Source organism: Balearica regulorum, chromosome 3, assembly GCF_011004875.1.
Source record: "Balearica regulorum gibbericeps isolate bBalReg1 chromosome 3, bBalReg1.pri, whole genome shotgun sequence".
Classification (NCBI taxonomy): Eukaryota; Metazoa; Chordata; class Aves; order Gruiformes; family Gruidae; genus Balearica; species Balearica regulorum.
This window is the reverse complement of record NC_046186.1, coordinates 123,973,248-123,995,423: the sequence shown is the minus strand read 5'-3', so window position 1 is coordinate 123,995,423 and position 22,176 is coordinate 123,973,248. Positions and strand designations below refer to the sequence as shown.

The 22,176-nt window shown below is 40.8% G+C and overlaps 1 protein-coding gene across 1 annotated transcript in view; it reads left to right on the top strand.

Moving 5' to 3' along the window:
• Positions 1-2,114, top strand: part of CCDC85A (coiled-coil domain containing 85A) — a 143,825-nt gene extending 141,711 nt beyond the window's left edge. Inside the window, exon 5 of the transcript XR_012834825.1 lies at positions 1,102-2,114. The gene's annotated coding sequence lies outside the window, so the exon portion shown is untranslated. The remainder of the gene's footprint in view (positions 1-1,101) is intronic.
• Positions 2,115-22,176: the final 20,062 nt, after the last annotated feature.

Sequence of the window (22,176 nt, the reverse complement as noted above, 5' to 3'; positions counted from 1 at the left end):
AGATGTCAAATAAATGACAGGCAGGAGATGAAAAGAAAAAATAAAGCCAGACTAGGAGTAAGTGTTAATTAAAACAGGATTTGGAATAATCAGAAAGTTCTCCTTTCATATCTCTTGCATATAAGTCTTCATTTAAGACCCATTTTGATTTGATTTACATGGCTATTTGTAATGATTTCTGGTGGATATTTCACTGTGATAAATTGTGTGAAATGTAATCTATCCGCGATAAAACTTTGTCACTTGTCGTGACTGCACTGCTGCGCTGCCATCAATATTCTGAACTCACAAACCTGACGTAACATACATATGCTGAAAATTATGGCTTATGACTTGGAAATAAGTGTGCTATACAATACAACACTCATCTATTGACAATCATGAGAATAAAAGTAACTGACACCTCCAAACCTCATTTCTTTTCCTTTGAATTAGCCAGTAGTTTTTAGATGTGGTTGACAGTCTTAAGTTTTAGGGAAAAGGAAGCACATTAATATTTACAGTATTGCTTGGGAGAAAAATATCTAATTGGCTGCCAAGTAGAATTTGATCCCAAACTGATATGACTTTATGTGTGTGTGTGTGTATGAACATACATACATGTTTGTGTGTACCTATAGATATGTAGAGATATAGCTATCGATATTTCAGAGTGCTGTGCATGTATATGTATAGATATCTATATAAGTGTGTGTTTATGTGTATGTATGCCTGCATACACATACCTCCAGGATGCATTCCTATTTATCATCTAAATATTTAATAGAAAGAGTTATGCAATTTCACATCAGTCTAGAAGCCGCCTTTGATCTCAGATAGTTGCTGCCAGTTGTTGCAAATTATTTTGGAAGCTTTGTGAGCTATGCATATCAAGCTATGATAACTCTAGCTTATTTTTATATCATTAAAATGTTTAAGCCTTCAAGATCTGTTAAGCTGGTGTTTTGTTTTGCTTTCCACAAACTAAATCCCCCTTGAAAAAGCTAATTTAGCAATGCAAGTGGATCATCATACAGAGCATTAAGACCATAAGTGGTAATAGCAAAAAAAAAAGTTAAAATTTAGTCATCAGTTTCTCTTGTGATTTGTTTTATTTTACAGCTTCTGCATAACTTCATCTCACTCGACACACAGCCTTGTGAAGGACCAGATTTATTTCCTTGCTGACATCCGCTGTGGCAGCAGCAGTGATGGGGAAGACGAAATTATCATCATCCACCAGTGACTCTTCAGTGGAAGGTGCTGGCTGGAGTCTTCTGGCAAGTGGCTTCTGGTGAGATTTATTTCTTCCCCGACCCCCATCTGGGCTTCAAGTTGAAATCCAAATCTAAATTATAGCGACAATAAAGTGTGTTTTCTATAGCTCATCTTCAGTTTTACAGCTAGTGCTGTGGTTTAACAGCAAGTTGGGAGACAGAATATAAATACTGACTTTTTCTTCCTGGAACGCATGTACTTTGATAGAGTAATTTATTTTTATAGCATTATAGTTTGACATATTCTTTTAAAAAGGAGTGAACTGATGGAATGATTCCCTTTCGCCCATGTAGAAAGGCCTCACCGTACCCATTCTGGGTTGAACGATGTGCTCCAGCAAGCAGCTTCCCACCACAGGTGTGTCTGGAGTGAAAAGCTTTACCTAGGTTGGAAAAAAACCTAAACCCCTTACCAAGGTTAGGAAAGGGAGACAATAGTTCATCATTCTCATTTGACCAGGAGCTTAGCCGGGACAGGAGCAGGAAGCAGCCAAACAAGTATGAAACACTGTAAGAGCATTTCCTAAGCAAAATATTTACCATTTGGGAAAAAATATTCCAAGTTTTTGTCAAAAATTTTTACCAAGCAACTCTCCAAAGTGTTGGTTGGGTGGAGTTAGCAGAATTGTATCCTTTGGTGCTCTCAGTATTGGGAAGACTGAACTGAAGTCATGTGAGCTTCTCGGCAGGGACATTTCCTAGGGTACTTACAAACCCATCTAATTTTTGAGCATTTTTATATGCATATTTTTTGGGAAGTTGTTGGCGCTACCCAAAAGATTGCGTTGGCTCTTTATTTGCAGATTAACAACATTGCACAAAATGAGGTAAGCCCAGAAAAACATATTAACAATCTTAAAAATTGCAGATTTTCCCATTTGCTGTGATTGACCTACCTGAGGTGGATGAACTGAAGAGTCAAGTGGGAGGTTTTAGTAAATATAAGAAACATTAAAATTCACAAATAACTTTTTACATAACACAAACTCAGTACACTGTGCCTGAATGACAGAAATCGGTGGAATGAATCCAGTGGTTTTTCTTTCTTTTTTAAAATAGCCAGTCATCGATGGTGGTGATGATTTCCTAACTCCCAGGCATAGATCATTAAAAAAATTAAGCCAATCTTATTTTAGATACATTCTAACATTAAAAACTTTGTTTACTTCCATCCCGATTCTCTCAGTCTAAAAATTAGAAGACCATTGTGCTTCCAACATACCTGATATAATCTCAGTCATGTTTGAGCTGGTGACACTCTCGAGGAGAGTTTTGGCCCCATTTGTCACCTGCTCTGGAGTCCTGCTTTGGGTTCTGGTGCATTATCAAAGGAAAGGAAAGCACGTTTGTTTAGCAAACTGTGACAGAGAACAGACTCACTGTTTCCTGATCTCTGAAATACAAATTTGAACAGGCCGAATGTGTCCCTTCTCATTGCCTTTACCCAGGGATGAGTGACAGTAAGGTAAATTCAAGGTAAGTGAAGGCAAATTTAACTGATCCCAAATATCAGCTGTCTGTTGTTTCTGTAGCACTTTGGAAATTCATATCTATCTAGACTTACATATTTATATGTAATAAAAATTGTGAACTCCGCCTCAACCCAACACGATTCTAAAAATACTCATTTGGGTTTTTCCTTAGAGAACCCTGCATGTAATTTTGAACTTAGGCTATTTTACCCTTCCTTTCGTGGAATCTGTCTTCTAAATAATGCCTGTTACACTGATGAAGGTCCCCGATCGTAATGACTGCCTTGGTGAAAAGGAAAATTTTCTCCTATTACTTGCAATGGGATTTGGTCATCACCCCTGAGTCACCTTCAGTGCAGTCTTCCCTCTTTGTAGCCCCCTTATTCCAGTGGGCAGAATCCAGCAGCTCTTTTATTATTTTCTATTTATGTGTCTTTATGTGTGTATGTATGTATGTATTTACTATTTTATCGTATTCTGTTGCACTCCATGGAGCCCTCTTCAGGAGGTGTGGTCTTAGTTTCTTTAGATCATCTAGATTTTCACTAAATTGTAAAAAGTTGCAGACAATTTTTGCAGCATTTCAATGCAGGCTTAATTGGATGTGCAAAATGTAAGTGTAATTACAATTGTGGAGGAAGCTTTACACAAATAGTTTGGCTATTTAGGGGCATAATTATCCAGATTGCATTCACAAGAATAGTAACTATATATACAAATCAGTCCAAATGCTTTTTAAATAGCTGCTTCTAGTCCTCCTAACCTTTTTCATTACGGAGCCACAACATCTTGAAAAAAACATCTTGAGTGGCATCCATGGATGCAGCTTGCCTTGCTAAGACTTTGTGCAGGAAACTGAGAAGCAGCACAAGCACACAGTCTTCTGAGAAAGAAAGAAAGAAAAAAAAAAAAAAAAGACTGAAAAATGCACCGGAGCTTTTTGTGTGTGAAGACTTGAACTTGCAGAAGGTCCTCTGTGACCGCAGGCCGCCCATTTGCACTTGCAGGCGCGAGGAGGTGGCACAGCACTGACCAAGCCTGTGGGACGGATGTGCCTAGTGATGCAGGGCAATGAAAGTTTTTAGATCCATTCAATTTTCCTGAATTGCTGGAAACAACAATTTAAGGTTAAGGCATAGTCCACTTACCTAAGTGGAATACATTTCTTTTCTCTAAATCTTAATTATGTCTTCTTGTCCAAGTACACTAAAACACTCACAAAAAAATTAGACTATTTTCAAACTTACACCACAATATCTCTTTGAAAGAATATAATTCAAATACAATTTCTGCTACATAACAGAATTAAAAAATAGATATAATTTACATGGCTTGACCAGCTTCTTTTCATAAAGCAGCTCACCCAAAAAAAGGATTATTTTATTTAAAGGAGAGAAAAAAAGGATCCATGAAATTCCAGAATAAATACTAAACACAGACTGACAGGGCAGACATGAGCTTATCTATGGAAAGCCACAGATGTCCTCCTGGTTCTACTCAAACAAACTTTCCCCTGGATGTGTGGAGCCAGTGCTTCACATAAGGGTTTTAATGGCTAATAATAATAATAATAATAATAATAATAATAATAATAATAATAAAAAAAGAAACCTCTAAAAGGCTTTGGGATATTAAGTGGTTATATGACTGGTTTTTGTCAGTATTGTTAGCTGGGGGAAGAAGGGCTGGAAATGACTTTGAGGAAAAAGAAAGAAAGGAGACATGAAAAGAAGATGCAAAATATGAAAAAAGAAGAAAAAGAAAAGAAAAAGGTAAAAAAGGTTCTTTCTTATAGGAAAAAGATTGGTCGGGATGGGCCAGAGGGCTGTGGGTGTATGGCTGCAGGTGGAAATGCGCAGACCCCTGTGTGTTTTAGCTTGTTAGTTAAATGACAGCCCACCTTTTATGTTAAGACCATAAACAGAAAAATCAAGTCTGGAAGAGGAAATTTTGGAGCAGTGGAAATTTGTTCCTTGGTAGTGTTTTACCTCCAAATTTATATATATTTTATAAATGGTGGTAAAGAAGTTAGAGTTGTCATGTAGTCTGTGACTGAAATCTTCCCTCATTTCCACTGATGGATTGATTGTGCTCCTCTTGGGCTTTATGCAAGGAAGCGCACACACACTATCATCACACTTGTGCTACATATCCATGTTTTCTGTTTGTATAAGCCTTAGCTATAACATTATCAAACAGTACTAAAAATAGGAGGAAAAGAACATTCCTGACTGTAATGTTTGTCAGTAAAATCAGAGGATGTAGTGATTGTGAGTTCTAAAGAACATTTTGAATATAGGTCTATTTTTTAATATTTAGTAATATTTATCTGTGGGCCTTATTCTGATATGGCAGTGATGTAAATTAATTGATTCCAACAGCCAGATTTGTAATAAGAATAGTGCAATTAGGCGAAGGCCTTCTGATAGCCAAAGAAGTGTTAAAGCCTTCAGAGAATGACTAAATGATCCATTATGTTTTGGCAACTGCAAACTCATTTCCTACCTGCTGTTCATTCTGTGGTCGCTATGAACCAATTATTTCAGATAATGTGGGAAACAGTCCATTTATGAGAAACCATCAAGAAATCATTATTCCACTAGAAGCAATGTACTGTTTTTTAAACAGAATTGGAGGGTATGGATTCAAAAATATTTTACTGCTTTCTTTAGCCTCTTTTTGGAGGGGGAAGGATAGGGAGGCAGAGGCTGGCAGGCTGTCACCACGTTCTCCAGAATCTTTATTGACCAGTTGTCTAAGATACGGTAGCTGAGGGTGTAGTGCAGTCTACAGCATTTTATACTACTCCCAGCCACAGGTTATGGCAGCACAAAGAGACGACGAGTGCTGACACCAGAGCAGAGGTTTTGCTTCTCCACAGCAGCTTAGGCTGTTACATATGAGAGAGAGAGAGAGAGAGAGAGAGAGATCTATCTCTCTATCATCTATCTCAGGTATCTATTTATAAAATACCCCACTGCCTTGCACACAGCAGATATTTGTTATTACTGCTGCATGCTGGGGGGGAAAGAAAAAAAAAAAAAGACAGACCAGGCTCTGAAGACCAGATATAGGAAACCTATCAATTCTATATTGCTAAGAAGGAAGGTGAAATCATGCTGTGCTCCAGCCCGGGCATGATTTGGCTGGGCAAACTGGATTATCATCTAAATGACAAGGTCACCAAGGAACTAATGCTGTAATATTGTTTTTGAATTGTTGGTTTATTGTGATGGATCTCTCATGATTTCATATCAGGGACCTATGTGGCAGAAATAGCTGGTCATGTGTATGGGGGTACATGAGACAGAACATGGGCACCTCCCGCTTCCTAGCCAAATTCCCACTCCAATTTTGGATACCACTTTTTAGCATTGTTTATTTATTTTACAAACCAGAATACTCCAGATGATAGATACCTTTTCTTTCTAGAAAGCTGTAACACTTACTGACTTCCCCCCTTCAGTCCACTCGATTTCTGTAAGTCAAAATAGCAAAGTATCGCCCTGTTAAAGTGGTGGTTAACACTAATGTGGATCTCATGTCATTTGTTAGCAGAGTGTCTCCTGTGTGAGGAGGTGACCATTAAAACTTGCAGTTATAGGATGAGGTGATAGTATGTAAAAAGAAGTGATAGTTATCTCTTCCTTATCTCTTCAACACAGGCAAAGAACAAGTAGGAAATTTTTGCCTCAAAACAAAAATAGACTCTGAAAAAATAGCATTACATAAAAAAGCTATATAGCTTAAAGTTCCCACTCCTATTAGCTGCTGCTTGAAGAAGGCTCAGCACATTGCTGTAAAAAAAAAAAAATCACAGAAAAGTCGCCTCATTATTGCTGTTTCTCATTTTTACTGCTGTAGCACCGAGAGGCTTCTGCCCGAGGTCAGTTGTAGCTCCTTTGCATTAAGCACTATGTGAACACAGCAAAAGAATATTTTTTCCCAGTTTTCTCATTGAGGGGGAAAAAATGAGTAAGGAAGCAAACAAACCCCAAACTTACACCTGGGCTTTAGTTTACCCGTAAGAGTTCCTGTTCAAACTGTGCATCTATCCTTCGGGTGTAAAATAGAGTTATGGATGGGAGAAAGTTAAAAGCCTGTGCTGGTGCAACCGGGCACTAAAACTGAAGAGGTGCTTATGCAACATCAGTGAGAGTCAGCAGGTTTGTCCTCTCTGCTCTCGAATTTGTTCCTTCGTGCTGCTTGCTTGCCTTCTGTCCAGCTTTAAACTGAAGGAGCTACATGCTGTAATGCTTTTTACCCAAGATCCATCGCTTTATGGGGCAAATTCTCCAATCGTCCCCTCTCACACTCTCAGCAAAGACCAAGTCGTGTCCATCCCGTCTCCCCCCCACCCCGGCTGAGTTGCCAGGGTGGATTTGGTACCCTCCTGCTCTCAAAGGAGTGCATGTAGTGCGTAGTTACCGACCCCTTTATCCCATACCTTGACACAGGGATGAATATGCTGTTTTGCTTCCTGGAGGGACTCCTTGCTAAACTATGGTAAAGCATGACCAGAATAACCGATTACAGGCCTCCCTGTGCCACCAAGGGCTTTAATCAGTACAAAGTGGCACTGCCAGAAACCTTCCTGATGGTAAATCAAGCCAAGGCAGCAACTCAGTCACTCACTGCCTCTGTTATTAACAGAAAGCTCACTCAGTTGGGTGTTTGTTTTTTGGGGTTTTTTTTTGGGGGGGCTACTGCTTCGTGATTCTGCTATTTTAACAGCCCAAGAAGTCAGCTGTGCCCTGGGGCAGTGGCAAAGGGAGCGTAGCAGCTGACCTCTGGATGCGTGCAAGGTATCAGGTAGAGCTGAACAGAACACTGTGGTTTTGAGACCTTGGGATTTAACTTTGAACATGATTAGAGGTCTGCTTCATCCTAGTGCAAACCCTGAATAAAAGCAAGTGCAGCATAAAGCCTCTGTAGAGTCACATGGGAAACCAGATAATTATACAGTAAGAAACGTGCTGGAATACCTTTTTTCTAGAGAAATCCACTGCTCAGCATAAATAGCTCTAGTGGTGCTCAGTGCAGGATTACATTGTCTGCCATTCTGGAAGAAGTGCAACAGCCAGGCTGGGATTAAAAAAAAAAAAAAAAAAAGAAAAGAAAAGAAAAAAGCAAAAGGACAATTTGATGATGAACGCACATCTTCCCAAAAGTGTTTTCTCAGCAGAGGCAACCCACTCAGGTACACGCCACAGCAAACAGCCCCCTCAAGGGCAATGCACATCCCCCTAAAGATGCCTTTCTCTCCTGGAAACAGGGACTCCTGTGAGGCCCTTGAAAACAAGGTTAGTGTGTTGACTCAGAAAGTACAAATCTTAGTACCTGGAATACACTGTTTCCTCATACATTTGTTTCTCCTAGGAAATTGGGTCTTTTAACAGAAGAAAAGAAAACAAAACCAAAAAAACCTCAAAACCCTACATCACCCACAGTTGTACTATGCTTTCCTCAGAAATCAAACACAACTCTAGTTAGGGTTTCTGTCTGAGTCCATAGTTTGCACACATATACTCAGCTAGGACAAGAAATGCATACACAAATAAAACAAGAAATTAAACTTTTTTTACGATGTTCCCCTTTCCCTTTTAATAATTTTTGTCTTTAATTTGACAAAATAAACGTGTAACACCTTACTGCTTCAGTTTTCTGCAAGCAACTTCTCATTTTCCTGTGGATATGAGTTATGTGTGTTTGCAGAAAAGCTCCTTGATTAAAGCTAGTTACTTAAAGGACACAATTACTGCTGAAGAAATCCTGTAGCATCTAAATAATGGTTTTAAGCAGATTAAGAGAAAGTATTTCCTGAAGAAATAGTCTACAATTCCAAATGAAGCAGATCTTGGTGCTTTTTAAAATTTTGTTTTATTTTAGAGTACCAGTAACTTCTAGCTGCAGCAACAGGTAAGGAACCTGAGCGTGACAAGGCACGTATGTCACCAGTGCTCTGGTGACAGCACAAGATCAGCACAAGATTTATAGCACTTTCAAACTGCGAATGCAGGTCAGGTCAGTTACAAAAATTTCCCAATGCTCTTACCAAATCAAGGTGCTGGGACTGCCACCTGAGAGCAGACATTAAAAAAAAAATATATATATCCCTTTTCAGCCCAATACAGAACAAACCCAAGGTGTTGGCACCAACAAAATTAAAATTAAAAAATTGAAAAATAAATAATAAATTATTTTTAAAAAAAAAAATTTAAAAAAAGGGTCCTTTATGGTCCTAGTGTGCAATCTCATAGGGCATATACAGGGTGCTCCCCACTTTTGGTGGGCTGAGTTGGTTTTGAGTCATTCTGTAGAAGTGCTAAATTTGGTTGTTGGCAGGGCAAGGAGAGCAGCGTAAGTTCCCAGGCCGTCGTAGCCCCAAACCGTTATCTGGAGCACTGGGGAGCTAATGCAACATCTGGCGCAAAACTGCATTACCCTCTGGCCTCTCGCTGCGTACAGCCTGGCAGTGTCCTCACCAGCTGGTTCCCCCCACCTGGCTGCCTTTTCCCGGCAGAAGAAACTATCTTTATTGCTAAGAGGCAAATGACTGGATTGGATACTGCACAGTTCTGTCCTAAAGCAAGGGAATAAACTGGGTATAAATGGGTCAAGATATGACTCAGGATGCGCAGAAAGGAAAAAAAACCCAACAAACCACAAACTAACAAAAAAACCCCCCAACAATCTGTATTTTGAAAACAGTCCAGAAAAGACAGTGTAGCACTCACTGCTTCAGCTGTGAGGTAAGTTGTACGGGGCTTTATGTCACCTCTGAATACGTAACAGGTGCCCAGCTCACCTAAATATTTCTATTTTGGGAGAAAAAGACTACTCTTGGTCTGTTGGGGGGTCACAGTGGGGATACCAGCATCTCTAGCTTGCAGAGATGAAAGCAGTGACTTGTTCAGACAGAGGTATTACACAATCTCTGAATTTGGCCTTTGCTGTCAGGACTTCATACGCCAGCATCTTTTTTATTTCAGGAAGAACGTTCCTCATAAATCAGTTCTTTCCTAAAGGACTTAGGAAAAATACAATATTATCTCAATTAAACAAAAGTGTTTTTCTGCAGATCTATCACTCCAAATGGAACAGAGTGACAGCCAGATCAATGTACGTCCTGTAATTCAGAAAAGGCATTCAAAAATGTTTCATCTAGATTAAAACCCTATTCCTCCCCGCAGTGTCATTTCTCAATTTATGGTTGAGGAAAAGCGGGAGGGGTGGGTGGGAATATGTGTGTGTGTTGCAATTAACTGTTACTGATTAGTCACCCGTGTTCTTTTCTCTTTGTTTATCTCGCACGAACAATGCTGGGTATCTGATCCAAACAGATCCATTCCAGAATTGCTGGAATGCTGCATAAAACGTTGGTGTGTTGATAAATGCCCGGGGTTTTTTTTCCTTCTTGGCAAGTCAGGCTAGTACAAGGATGGGTGACGAAAGGATAAACATACATGATTTCAGCGAGCAGGTGGATGGATAATTCTCAACACAGATTGTAAACCCCTGTGCCATTTTAATGTGTCATTATAGTAATGGGAGATTTATGCTAGCAATACTTGCTGTTTTCTTGCCAAAAGCACACGTTGCCTAAATTGAGACTACTGATGTAGTGCTCTCATCATTTAAGGTGCATTAGAGACACTAAGAAGAGAAATGTGGAGAGGGACGCTGGGATGCTATTAGTGAGTTGCATATGAAATTAAATGGGAAATGAGCAAAAGGCCATCTCATTGTAGCACAAAACTTCTGTCTCTGCATGAAAATAAAATTCTTCTTACTCCATTTGCACTTTGCATGTTGGTAATTTGCACAGCACCGACGGGTATTATTCATTCAGTGTGGCTAATATTATTTATAGCATTTTGAAAAAGGCTATTTAATTGCCCATAGATACCATGATCTCTCTACTAAATATCCCCCAGATGGAGACCCAAACAGCAGGAACGGTGTAATATTCTGCTGATGGCCTGTGCTATCTGCTTTTCCCAGGAAAACTTCATTTTTTATCTATTATAAGCATATTTTTTAATATGCAACTTTTGTATATATAAATATAAGGACAGGTGGAAGGAAGAAATGATGGAGGGAAGAACAGATGGACAGAGGGACAGAAGGATGAAGGTAGGATGGACAAATGGAAGGATGGAAAAACAGAAAGATGGAAGGACAGAAGGAAGGTAGGATGGATGGACAAAATGATGGAAGGAGGGAAGGATGGAAGATTTGAAAGTATGAAAGAAGACTGGAGGGAAGGAAAGATGGAAGGACAGACAGAGGGATGGAAGCATGGACAGAAGAAAGGACAGAAGGATAGATGGAAGGAAGGAGAGAAGGATGGAAGGAAGGATGGACAAAAAGGAGGAAGATGGAACGACAGAAGCAAGGCAGGATGGACAGGACAGACAGAAGGATGGATGGAAGGACAGATGGAAAGAGGAACAGACAGGATGGAAGGAAGGATGAAGGTTGAAAGAAGAATGGACAGAAGGTCAGATGGTAAGAAGGAGGGAAGCAAGGATGGATAGAAGGACAGAGGAATGGAAGGACAAGACAGAAGGACAGACCTAGGAACAAATGGACAAAAGGAAGGAAGGACAGCCAGCTGGAAGGAGAAATGGATGGAAGGAAAGATGGAGGGATGGAAGGACAGAAAAAAAGGACAGCCATAGGGACAGAGGCAAAGAAGGAATGGATGAAAAGAAGGCAGGCAGAAGGAAGCTAAGATGGACAGGAAGGGGTGGATGGAAAGCTTGCAGGAAGGATGGAAAGAAAAGGAAGGCAGGTTGGACAGACAAGAGTAACAGAAGGATGGAAGAGAGGACAGAAGAAGGGAAGGATGGATGGAAAAGGATGGAAGTACAGACAGAAGGATAAAAGGAAGGGTGAGGAATGACAGATGGAAGGATGGATGAATGGAAGGATGGATGGTAGGAAGGGCAAAGTACAGATGGATGAAAGGAAGGACAGATGGAATGAAGGACAGAAGAAAGGACAGCTGAACAGAAGAACAGGAGGGACAGATGGAAGGATGGAAGAGATGATGGAAGGATGGAAGAAGGGAAGAATAGACTGAAAAAAAAGGATGTAAATTGGATGGAAGGATGTAAGGACATAAGGATGGAAGGAAGGAAGGATGGACAGAAAGCCAGAAGGAAGTCAGGAAAGAATGCCTGATGGATGGATGGAAAGGATGACAGAAGGACAGATGGAAGGATGGAAAGAAAGATGATGAATGGAAGGATGGCAGGAGGGAGGGACACACAGAAGGAAGGAAGGAAGGGAAGAAGTATGGACAGATGGATGGAAGGATGGACAGATGCAGAGAATGATGGATTGGTAGATGCAAGGAAGGAGGGTAGTCAGGAAGAAAGGAAAAAAGCACAGAAGGAGGGATGGATGGAAGGAGGGTCAGATAGGAGGATGGAAGAAAGGACCAAGGAAGGAAGGAAAGAAAAACAAGGGAATTACAGACAGAAAGGAAGGATGGACAGAATGAAGGATCAACAGGTGAATGGAAGGACAAACGGTAGGAGGGGTGGAAGCATGTATGGATGGATGGATGGAGGGAAGTACAGAAGGATGGATGGAAGGACAGAATGATGGATGAATGGAAGATATACAGAAAGATGGAATGAACAGTGGTAAGAAGGATGGATGGAAAGATGGAAAATAAATGGAAGGATGGATGGACAAAAGGAAGGAAGGTCAGACAGAAGAACAGTAGTCAAGATGGAAGGACAGAAGTACGGGTGCAAGGAACAAAGGACAGAAGTAAGTAGGGATAGACAGATAGAAGGATGGAAGATCAGGAGGAGGGAAGGAAGGACAGGTGGAAATAAGGACAGAAAGAAGGAAGGAGCGAGACGGAAGGTGGAAGAAAGGACAGAAAGACAGAGTAAGGGAATGATGAATGGAAAGAAGCAAGGAATGAAGGACAAAGAAAAATGGAAAGGAATGATGGATGAACAGAAGGATGGATGGTAGGAAGGGTGGAAGGATGTAAGGAAGGCATAATGGAATGATGGAAGGACAGAAGGATAGAACAGATGGAAAGAAGGATGGATGGAAAAGGAAGGATGAGTGGAAGGAAGAAAGGACATATGTATGGAAGGACAGTAAGGACAGAGAGAAAAAAGAGGGACGGATAGCAGGAAGGATGAAGGAAGGACAGAAGGATGCATGGAGGGAAGTTCTGGAAGGAAGGAGAGATGGAAAGAAGGATGGAAGGGAAGAATGGTCAACAGATGGCAGGAAAGAATGCTGGCAAGATGGCCAAGATGGCAAGATGGCAAGATGGACAAAAGGCAAGAAAGATGGATGGAAGGAAGGGTGGATGGAAGGATGGACAGAGTGAAGGAAGGAAGGAGGGAAAGATGGTAAAACAGAAGGATGGAGGAACAGAAGGAATGATTGAGGGACAGACAGAAGGATGGAAGTATGAATGGTAGAATAGAGGAAAGGATAGAGGAATGTAAGGACAGACAGAAGGATGAACAGAAGGATGGAAGAACAGATGGAAAGAGGAAGGAAGGAGGGAAGGATGGACAGGACAGAAGGAAGAATGGAAGGATAGAAGAATAGAAGGAGGGAAGGACAGAAAGATGTAAGTATGGACAAAAAGATGGAAGGCAGAATGGATGGAAGGATGGATGGACAGACAGACTGAAGGATGAACAGAATGACAGAAGGAGAGGCGGAAGGACACACTGAAGGAGAGCCAGATGGACAGAAGAATGGAAGAAGAACTGCTGTAAGGACGGAAGGAAGGGTGGTTGGAAGCAAGAAAGAAAAATAGAAATAGGAGAAGAAAAACAAAAGAAGGGAAGATGAAGACCTGTTGTTCAGCAGGTTTGTCAGCTGTGCAGGTCCTGCAGCACTCCAGTCTGATGACAGCATGGGAGACGGTCTCATTCTTGATGTGATACTTTCAAATGACCTAAAGCAGCACATGCTCTGAGCTGTGAGCAGGCAAGATGAATCATTTGAACTTTTCTCATCTTTCTTCTGCGCTGAGAATATTCACAAATATTCTCACAAATTAACAAAGCCACAGTGTTAATGGGAAGGGTGTGCAAAGTGCTTCAGCACTGAGTAGTTTCATACCTGCCGTACGAGAGGCATTTCCTCTTGTATAGCACAACGCAAAACTGGTTTCAGGACAGAACAAGTCAGAAAAACAATTTGCTGCCTGTGCCACAAGCATTACTTTCCCCCAACAGAATCAGAACTTTAGCAATTATTATAACAGGTCAAAGCCTCCCATGAGAGCTGGTGTCAGAGTTTGCAAAGGAAAACTTGGAACCTGAATATGCTTTTTAGATGTACATTGTAATTCATCCAATGGATGGTCTAGTGAGAGCAAGAATGACCTAGTTGCTTCGGCACTGAACTTGGCTCTGGAGAGCTGGGTTTAGTTCACACCTCAGCCACAGGCTAAAATACTGGACATAACATGTGCCCTCTTTTCCCTTCTGTAACAAGAGATTATTACTTCACGCTGGTGAGAAAAGAGAATTCATTAACCTCCATGTGTTCTCAGATATGCTAATCATGAAGGTCATATATAAATTACAGCATAAAAGTAACTAGCTATTTTAGTGGGTTAGTCTAAGAGTTAACACACCATGAAACGTTCATATTAAAATGAGCAGCTGGCATTAGAGCTGGTATTAGTAGCTTGGAGAAATTAAACCACTACACTTTTCCTTCACACACTCCTTAATTTAACACTTGCTTGTTTGTGTTTGGTTATGTCAAAGATACATTGTAGTTGTAAGTCCTGATCCATAGTTCTCTATAATCACAATTTATTTTGATTTTTATCACATGTAATTCCTGCAGAGATTTTGCTACCTGTCAAAGACAGAAAAGGGCTTCTGAAAGCATGTGCCAAGTTTGCAGTCGTCAGGACCCAGCCGACCTGCTGGAGAGAGAAGCGTGCCACATTGTGTTGGAGGGGGCATTCGTCCCCCTGGAAGTACACAGAGACTCTGACCCAAGAAACCCCTCCAGCATCACTTTTGGAGGGGGTTCCTCTAAACAGATGTTTAAGCAGATAAACCAGATTGTCTCCAGGCAAATGGCAGTACGGGCTCAGGCTAAAGTTTATCAAATACTAAAAGGTGAACCAACTTTTTCCACGCTGGCACAGTTCCTCCCCAGTCTCCCTCCTCTTTAAATACAGAGTGTTGAAATCCAAAACTCTTAATTTAATTAAACCTGGAACTTTGGATACCTTGTTTCTATCTCTGCTTTACATTTTACGGTTAGGCAATTTCTGTGAATGGGTCAAATCACAACATGAAGCAGCATACAGTGTGTCCAAATATGAAACGATTATCTCTATTTTTATTTCAAGTACCACAGAGAGAAAAGGCAAGGAAAGTGCTAGCATTAAAGAATGTTTTTTAAACATTTTTATTCCGATAATGGTATTTTATATAGGAGTGACTGTGTATTTTGTTAAGGGTTTTTTTTTGCTCCCAGTAATGACCCTTCTCCCAGTTCTGCCTTTTTGCTGTGCTGTTACTTGAAAAAGTAAGAAAGAATGAGCCCCCAAATCAAAAATAAAACAAGAAAACAAAAATGTCCAGAGGGATGGTCCTTGACACCTTGCTGCCAATTGCCTGCCTGATGCCCAGAGAGCAGTAGCTATTATAACCTTCAACTGTCTGCAGAAGTTTATGCCAAATCAAATGTAATCATATACTTTTTGCATTAAAATATCATCCTTGACTGAAGGAAAACATGGTAGTGCTCCCCAAAGCCTGGAGAAGTTCTACAGACATTCTAGGCATTGCATGAGAAATCTGAAAAGACTTTCGCAAGGGACAATTGTGTTTCCATCTGTGGAGATGTAAAAAGCATCCATGTTCAGCCATTTGTACTCTTGTAGGTTAAAGACCCTCGTGGTGGTGTCCGGATCTCATTATAACCACCAGCCGCTCTCCATGTGACCTGCAGTATTTTTAGCTACGTTTGGTTTTTTCCAGCAGATGATTTTCCAATTAAAGCCAATTAAGTCTCTAACCTGACTTCATTATAGTCATTCCTTGTGATTTTTAACGTCTTGCAATTTTACTTTCTTACTGAAAGCACCGCTCATGGGATTGCACATCATGGGATTGCAGAGTAATTCCATTTTTATTAAAAAGAAAATCTTTCAAGATATCATGCAAAGATTGAAATGATGAATGCAAAAAGCTAAACATCCCTGCACTTATTATATTTTAAAACCTCATGAGGTTTTTGATGCTTCAGTCGTGATGATTTAATGCTTGGAAGTAGAGGGACTGATGAAGACATCACACCAGAGTCTGGTTCTAGGGATTGTGGGGAGATATTTTTTTAACCAAAACCTCTTCTGCTGTGAGTAACTATTCAACTAACATAATTTAACACACACATACACACATTTCCCAAGGGAAAAAAATGACCACACAGGAGACGAGGCACTTTAATGATGTATTCTGGCTGAGGTTGGAGCTGCCTCTCCCTGTGTCCCACGCACGGGCGCAGTTGCTCAGCCATCGGTCCTTCTGGTTTTCTTCCCCAAACCCAAAGAGTTAGAGCATAGAACACAGCTGCTGCCAAAGGCACAGCGAGCAGCACCTTCCCATCGTATAAAATGGTAACGATTTACTTCAACAGCCGCAGCAAACGCATCCGTACACTTAGCTGTGCAATACCCACCTCATGCCAGTGAAAACAATGACAGAAAGAGTTCAATGGGAAGAACAAAAAAATACGTGTAAAAAAGATTTGATCAAAATTTTCTTGCTGGTCTCACTCAAAAGCACTTTAATCTCCAAGTAGTACCTACCGTCCACTCACAAGTAAAATTCTCAGTAAAACACAGACCGCACACTAGAAGTTGCCAAGGAAACTGGATTCATTTATGATGCTACATGCTGATTATTGCAATTTGCTTATTTTTCTCCATCCACATATACCTTAAAATTAGTGTTGTCCTTCATGGTCTATGAATTACCACTATGGCATTGCCATTCAGGACATGGAAGTGGATTTACTACCTGAATCAAAGCTTAAGTCACTCTCACTTTTAAAGCAAGACATCAAAAAATCTTCAAAATTACTTTGTCAGTAGGTTACTTCAAATTTCATTTTTCCACACAGATAGCCAAAATACTCAATGGCAGATCTAGCTGAAGTGCATAAATACAACATTCCTCAACTGTGCTCTCTCTGTAGAACTGGAAGTATGCAAGGAAAAATTTTGAAAGCAATTCCCCTTGCCATTTTCTTGATTCATGAGTCTCAACATACAGGGCACTGGCTACACAATCACAGCCCCCTTAAATTCAGTGAGAGTTTTTGTTATTGACCGCAGTACAGCTGAGATTTCAACTGTGTTTTAGGGAGGTCACCAGCTCCCTATTTAAAGTCAACTGGAGTTGGATTATGGAGTCCCAGAGCAGCTGAACTGCTGGGATGCCTTCAGCCTCTGCTAGCCGGAATGACAGCTCATGGTTTTGGCTACGTCTCCAGGCTGCACAAATCACCACTGCTCCATAGTGTGTGTATGGACAGCTTTTGAACCTTGGGGTCTGGTGAATATTATGAAAAGAGTTCCAGATTTAAATCTTATTCCTGATTTTTTCCTCTAGTTTGGTCAGGGCTCTATGCATAAAAGCGATGCCCTTCGAATGAGAGCGCCAAACGAGCTAGCAGAGTTGAGAGTGATTATTTTTCCCTTCAGCGTAGCTGTCAGTGTAGAGGATTCTACATCTGACAATAACAACCAATAGCTAGTGAGAGCACTCAGATAAAGGAAGAGCTTAAAACCAGGCTCACGCTGGCACAGCATGCAGCCAGACCACAGCACACCTGCCCGTGAGGAGGACAGACCCTCCAAGACCAATGTGCACACACACACTTCCCTCAAATGCTCCCGGGTTCAAAAATGGCTCAACCAGAAAGTGAAATTATCCAGCACAGCTCCAATTCTGCGGTCCCATCCGGGATCGCGAGAGACATACCTGGAAAAAACCAGCATGATCATTTTGGCAACACGAGCGATGAAGCAAATGACCCATCCCTTTCCTTTGCGTGCAGAAACGAATACTGTTGGCAGAAGAAATAAAATGTAACTGAAGGCGGAGGTACAGCCTGTCCTGGAGGTGCACTTCAGGGTCCCACCAAGCCTCTCAGTACGCCTTAAGGAATGGCGGCAGGTGCGTGCCGGTCATTTGACCTGCTGGAAGGATTCTGGCAGCTGCAGAGCTACCCAAGGATTGAAAAAGTGAATGCTGTAACAGTAAGGCACAGTTGACTGAAGTGGATACTTTTGTGGAACTGAGCTAGTTTATCTGATTTTAAGTGGCTTTAAAAATTGACTATCAGCAGGTGGTCATTATGCAGTTACAAGTTCAATTAACTAGCCGGAGAGCTGACAGTTTCTAGTACAGATATTCTTATGCTTCTCTTTTTTTCCTACCGCTGCTTAAATCTAACGAAAATGATTGAAGCCTACTTGTTCCAACCCGCATGAGTAACTTTTTTTAAACTGATTTTGTACAGCCACTTGTATCACATTTCTCACTTCTATACACTCCGATAACCCTCTCAGAAGACTGATTAGCACGGGAAGAAAAATACGTTGAAATATATTGTTCATACAGTGGATCCAAAGTCTGAAGTCAGTGAGGTGCTGCCAGTGTTTCTGGCAGAGGACTCCAACAAGATCTTGCACAAAGTTGCAGAGGTGAGAGGTGAAGAGAGGCGTAAGGTGTCGCAGCAGAGCTGACCCACGCTCAGGAGGTGATGCTCATTGAGGACGCTCACCTGAGCAAGACAGTGATAACTGAAAGTATGAAGTGCCCAAATCACATAACGTGATACGGAGACAGGAGATAAGTATTATGACTTAGATCTGTTCCCTGACCCCTTTACACTAGTAAAAAGTACAACTTCATTTAAATCAGAACAACAGCGCCGTGATCAATATTCTGAGGTGTTTTCAAAATTAAGTATTTATTTCAGAGACTTTCCCCTCCTGAAGGGGGGGGGGGGGTGAATGTAACTGGTTCCCTGGTCCTCTTTAGAAATGGGATTAATCCCATCCCAAGCAAAGAACTTACCCCAAAACCTTTATTTAATCTCAGGAAAATATTAATCAGTCTCTTCCATAAGCTTCTATGAGCTCACTCTGTCATATCTCTAGTGGCCTTCTAGAAAATATTGCAAAGCACATCTACGCATATCCTTCAAAACTCACACCTAATGGTTGATCAAAAAAAAAAAAAAAAAGAAAAAATTGCAGAAAGAAAAAACATCTTTGTTTGTTGACAGCAATAAAATGTAACTTGTCACCAGAGTTGATGTGTTGTATTAATGGCTCTTTTGTGAAAACACAGAGCTGAATCTTATAAATATTGATGTGAGCACACTGGTTTTGGAAGTGTGTGATAGATGAACCTTTTTAAGGTGAATACAAAATTGCTTCAGTGCTTCTCCAACTCAAAATTCAAATATCCCCTTTTAATTGGAAGCCATTACATTTACCACAGGAACAATTTCTGCTGATGATGCAGCGGACAGAGCAGGGAAAAAATATTCCTACCTACCTGCGATAGCCACAGCTGTCAACATCCATAAGGAACACAACCGAGGGACAGAACTCCGAATGAGCTGGAGTGTTAACGTATGTTGTAGTGTATTTGGGCTTTTTTATTTTTTTGGTATGGAAATGTCTTGATGCTCACAGTGACAGCTTGGTTGCCATGGTTACTTGTGAGCCTGCCTCTACCTCAATCTAAGGAGTCAGAGTATGTTTTCTCCTCTATACTGGATGTGTCCATGTGGGCATTCCCTTAAACGACGAGAGAGAGCCTGTGGGATCAAGTGTCCCAAATCAGTGTCCAACACTCAGTGCGTGTCTGCAGGGAAAAGGATGTAACGGCATTCCTGACACTTCTACAGAAACAAAAAAAGATATCACCCCACCCTCACCAGCCTTGCAAAGTTGCTCAGAATTTCCTTCTGCATAGCAAACATTAAATTAATTCTTTTGAGGAAGGTGAGGCTAGACAGACTCTCTTTGATGTAAAAGTCTCCCTCAAGAGCTCCCAAGCCTGCGTGCCACTTCCCGTGCCCCTATTCAGGGAGATGAAATAGGTCCAGTCCAGCGTACACTCGGGGGTAACAGGTAAATAGCACTTGCTGAAAAAAATGCATGTGCCAAAAAAAATGAAAGTCAATTTAAAACCAGGAGAGAGGGAGCTAAAAAGGTAATGCATGTCCACAAATAGCACCAGCTGCTGCCATAAAGGGGCTAAATTAAAAATTAAATAAAATTCGTTTTAGATAAGATATAAAGCAATGAGGGATTTTCAACAACCCACTCTGCAGGGGCTGCATTAGGACAGAGTAAGGGAGTCCTCCTCCTGCAGTCCTGTGTGGGCACAAGCCTCTTTTAAGGTCAGGGAAACTGTTGCAAGCAAAAAAAAAAAAACAAACCCCAAACCAAACCCAAACCCCACCCAACTTCAAACGTTTGCAATACTGTCAAAGAATAAAGGGCAAGAAACAATTTTCTACTCGTCGTAAAGATGAGGACCATGGCACAGATCGCTGGTCACGACTCACCTTTCCGACACCACCACATTCTGTTCAGCACACCCGTGAATACTCTGCATTGAACGGTGGGGAACAGAGATGTACAGCACCATCCAGTGCAGCTGCAGCGTGGTGGCAGCGGCAGCAATACTGACCCACAGAATGTCCCCCCTGTGATTTGGCATTAGTGCTATCATTCATGAAAAACAAAGAAAATAAAATCAAAATAACCCAAGGAAGTGAACATGAGACTTAAATTTACAGGAAATTCTACAAAACAAATGAGCAGCTTTGACCTGTCCCTCTGCACTGTATCACGGTAGAATTTGAAGGTCACAAGCAATTTTAGGTCATGATTACAGTTTTTAAACAGGTAACCTCTAGCTTATAATTTAGCAAAGGTAACACACACTGTTTTGAAAAGGTAAAAAGCACAATGATAAAAAAAGAGTTTTCCATTTGTCAGATACCATTTCACAGCTTACAAATGGGACACTGAAAGATGAAGAGATTTGGCCAAGTCCGTAGAGGAATTTGTAACAGAGCTGGAGACTGACACCACAACATACAATCACTTCGCTGATATTTCAGCTACAAAAGCAAAAGCTCCACCTGAAGTGACTTGGAGAAGAGGACAAATAGCAGATCTGTAGCGGAGCAAGCACCTGAGAAATAAATGGCAAAGTAGCTTTAAAAGGTATTTCTAATGCAAGAAAGACGGGCAACATGTTTCAGGTGTTGATGGGCATCGGCTTTATACAGGGGATTTCTCAAGAATTTCTGAGCAATCTGTATTAGGGAGTACAGCTAGCAGAAATAACAGATCACACAGATTGAACAAGCTTGGTGTGTAAGGGGATTCAACACCCAAACAAAAGGAAAAATGCAGAACCTAAGCCAAAAGTACTTGACAGACAGGGAAAGATTGTGTATAAAAGGTTTAGCTTTTCTACTTTTAGGACAGAGGAATGTGAAGAAGTTAAATACCAGCTACTCCTCTTCATGCTTAGCTATAGTAACTCACATAATTCATGCTTAACATTAATATAATGCCATACGTTATACAGCATATATATGACATGGGAGAGACATGAACAAATAAACACCCTTACATCACAGAGGAATTTGAAGACTGTGAGCAAGATTAGGAACCACGGCCTAGACTGTTCCAAGTTAGCAACAAGAAAGGCCATAAACTGGTGTCAGGCAGGTTTGAAAGCCAGTGCCATAATTTCACTGAAATCTAGAATATAGTCTCCCTCTAAGGAAAATATATTTAGAGTACTGGAATGCAAAATCCAACTCCAGTATATAAACAGGAAAATCCAGTTATTTTATCCTCTCTGTGGGTATTACAAAATGCTTCTTGGCTAGATTAGGTGAATTTGTCTAAGAATCTGCTATTACTGTTATAAATGGTAAGACACAAGTAAAAAGCCAGCATTTACAGAACAGCAGCAGTAAAGAACAACGTACTCCAGGTCCAGAAAAATATCAGTTTTCTGAAGTTTGTCCTGAGGCAACATTACCAAAATATATATTCAGGACTTAATCCCCAAGCCCTGGTTTCCAAATGTTGGTGTAGTATAAGAACAAGAGACCTGAATTTTTAATTGGTGTGTACTTTAAAGAAGAGTTTGACTGCAAAGATATAACAGATAAAACATGCCAGAAAACAAACTCCTTGACCTACTTCCATAACAGAGAAAACAGACACAATGCAGCATTGAAAAAATGCAGGAATATTCCAACACAGACTTACTCCTACCTGCAACTATCCTCAATCCAGTTATTGAGCCAGGCGGCGTAAATCTTGGCAGTGTTGTGTTGTACATTTCTATGGTACTCAGATAAAG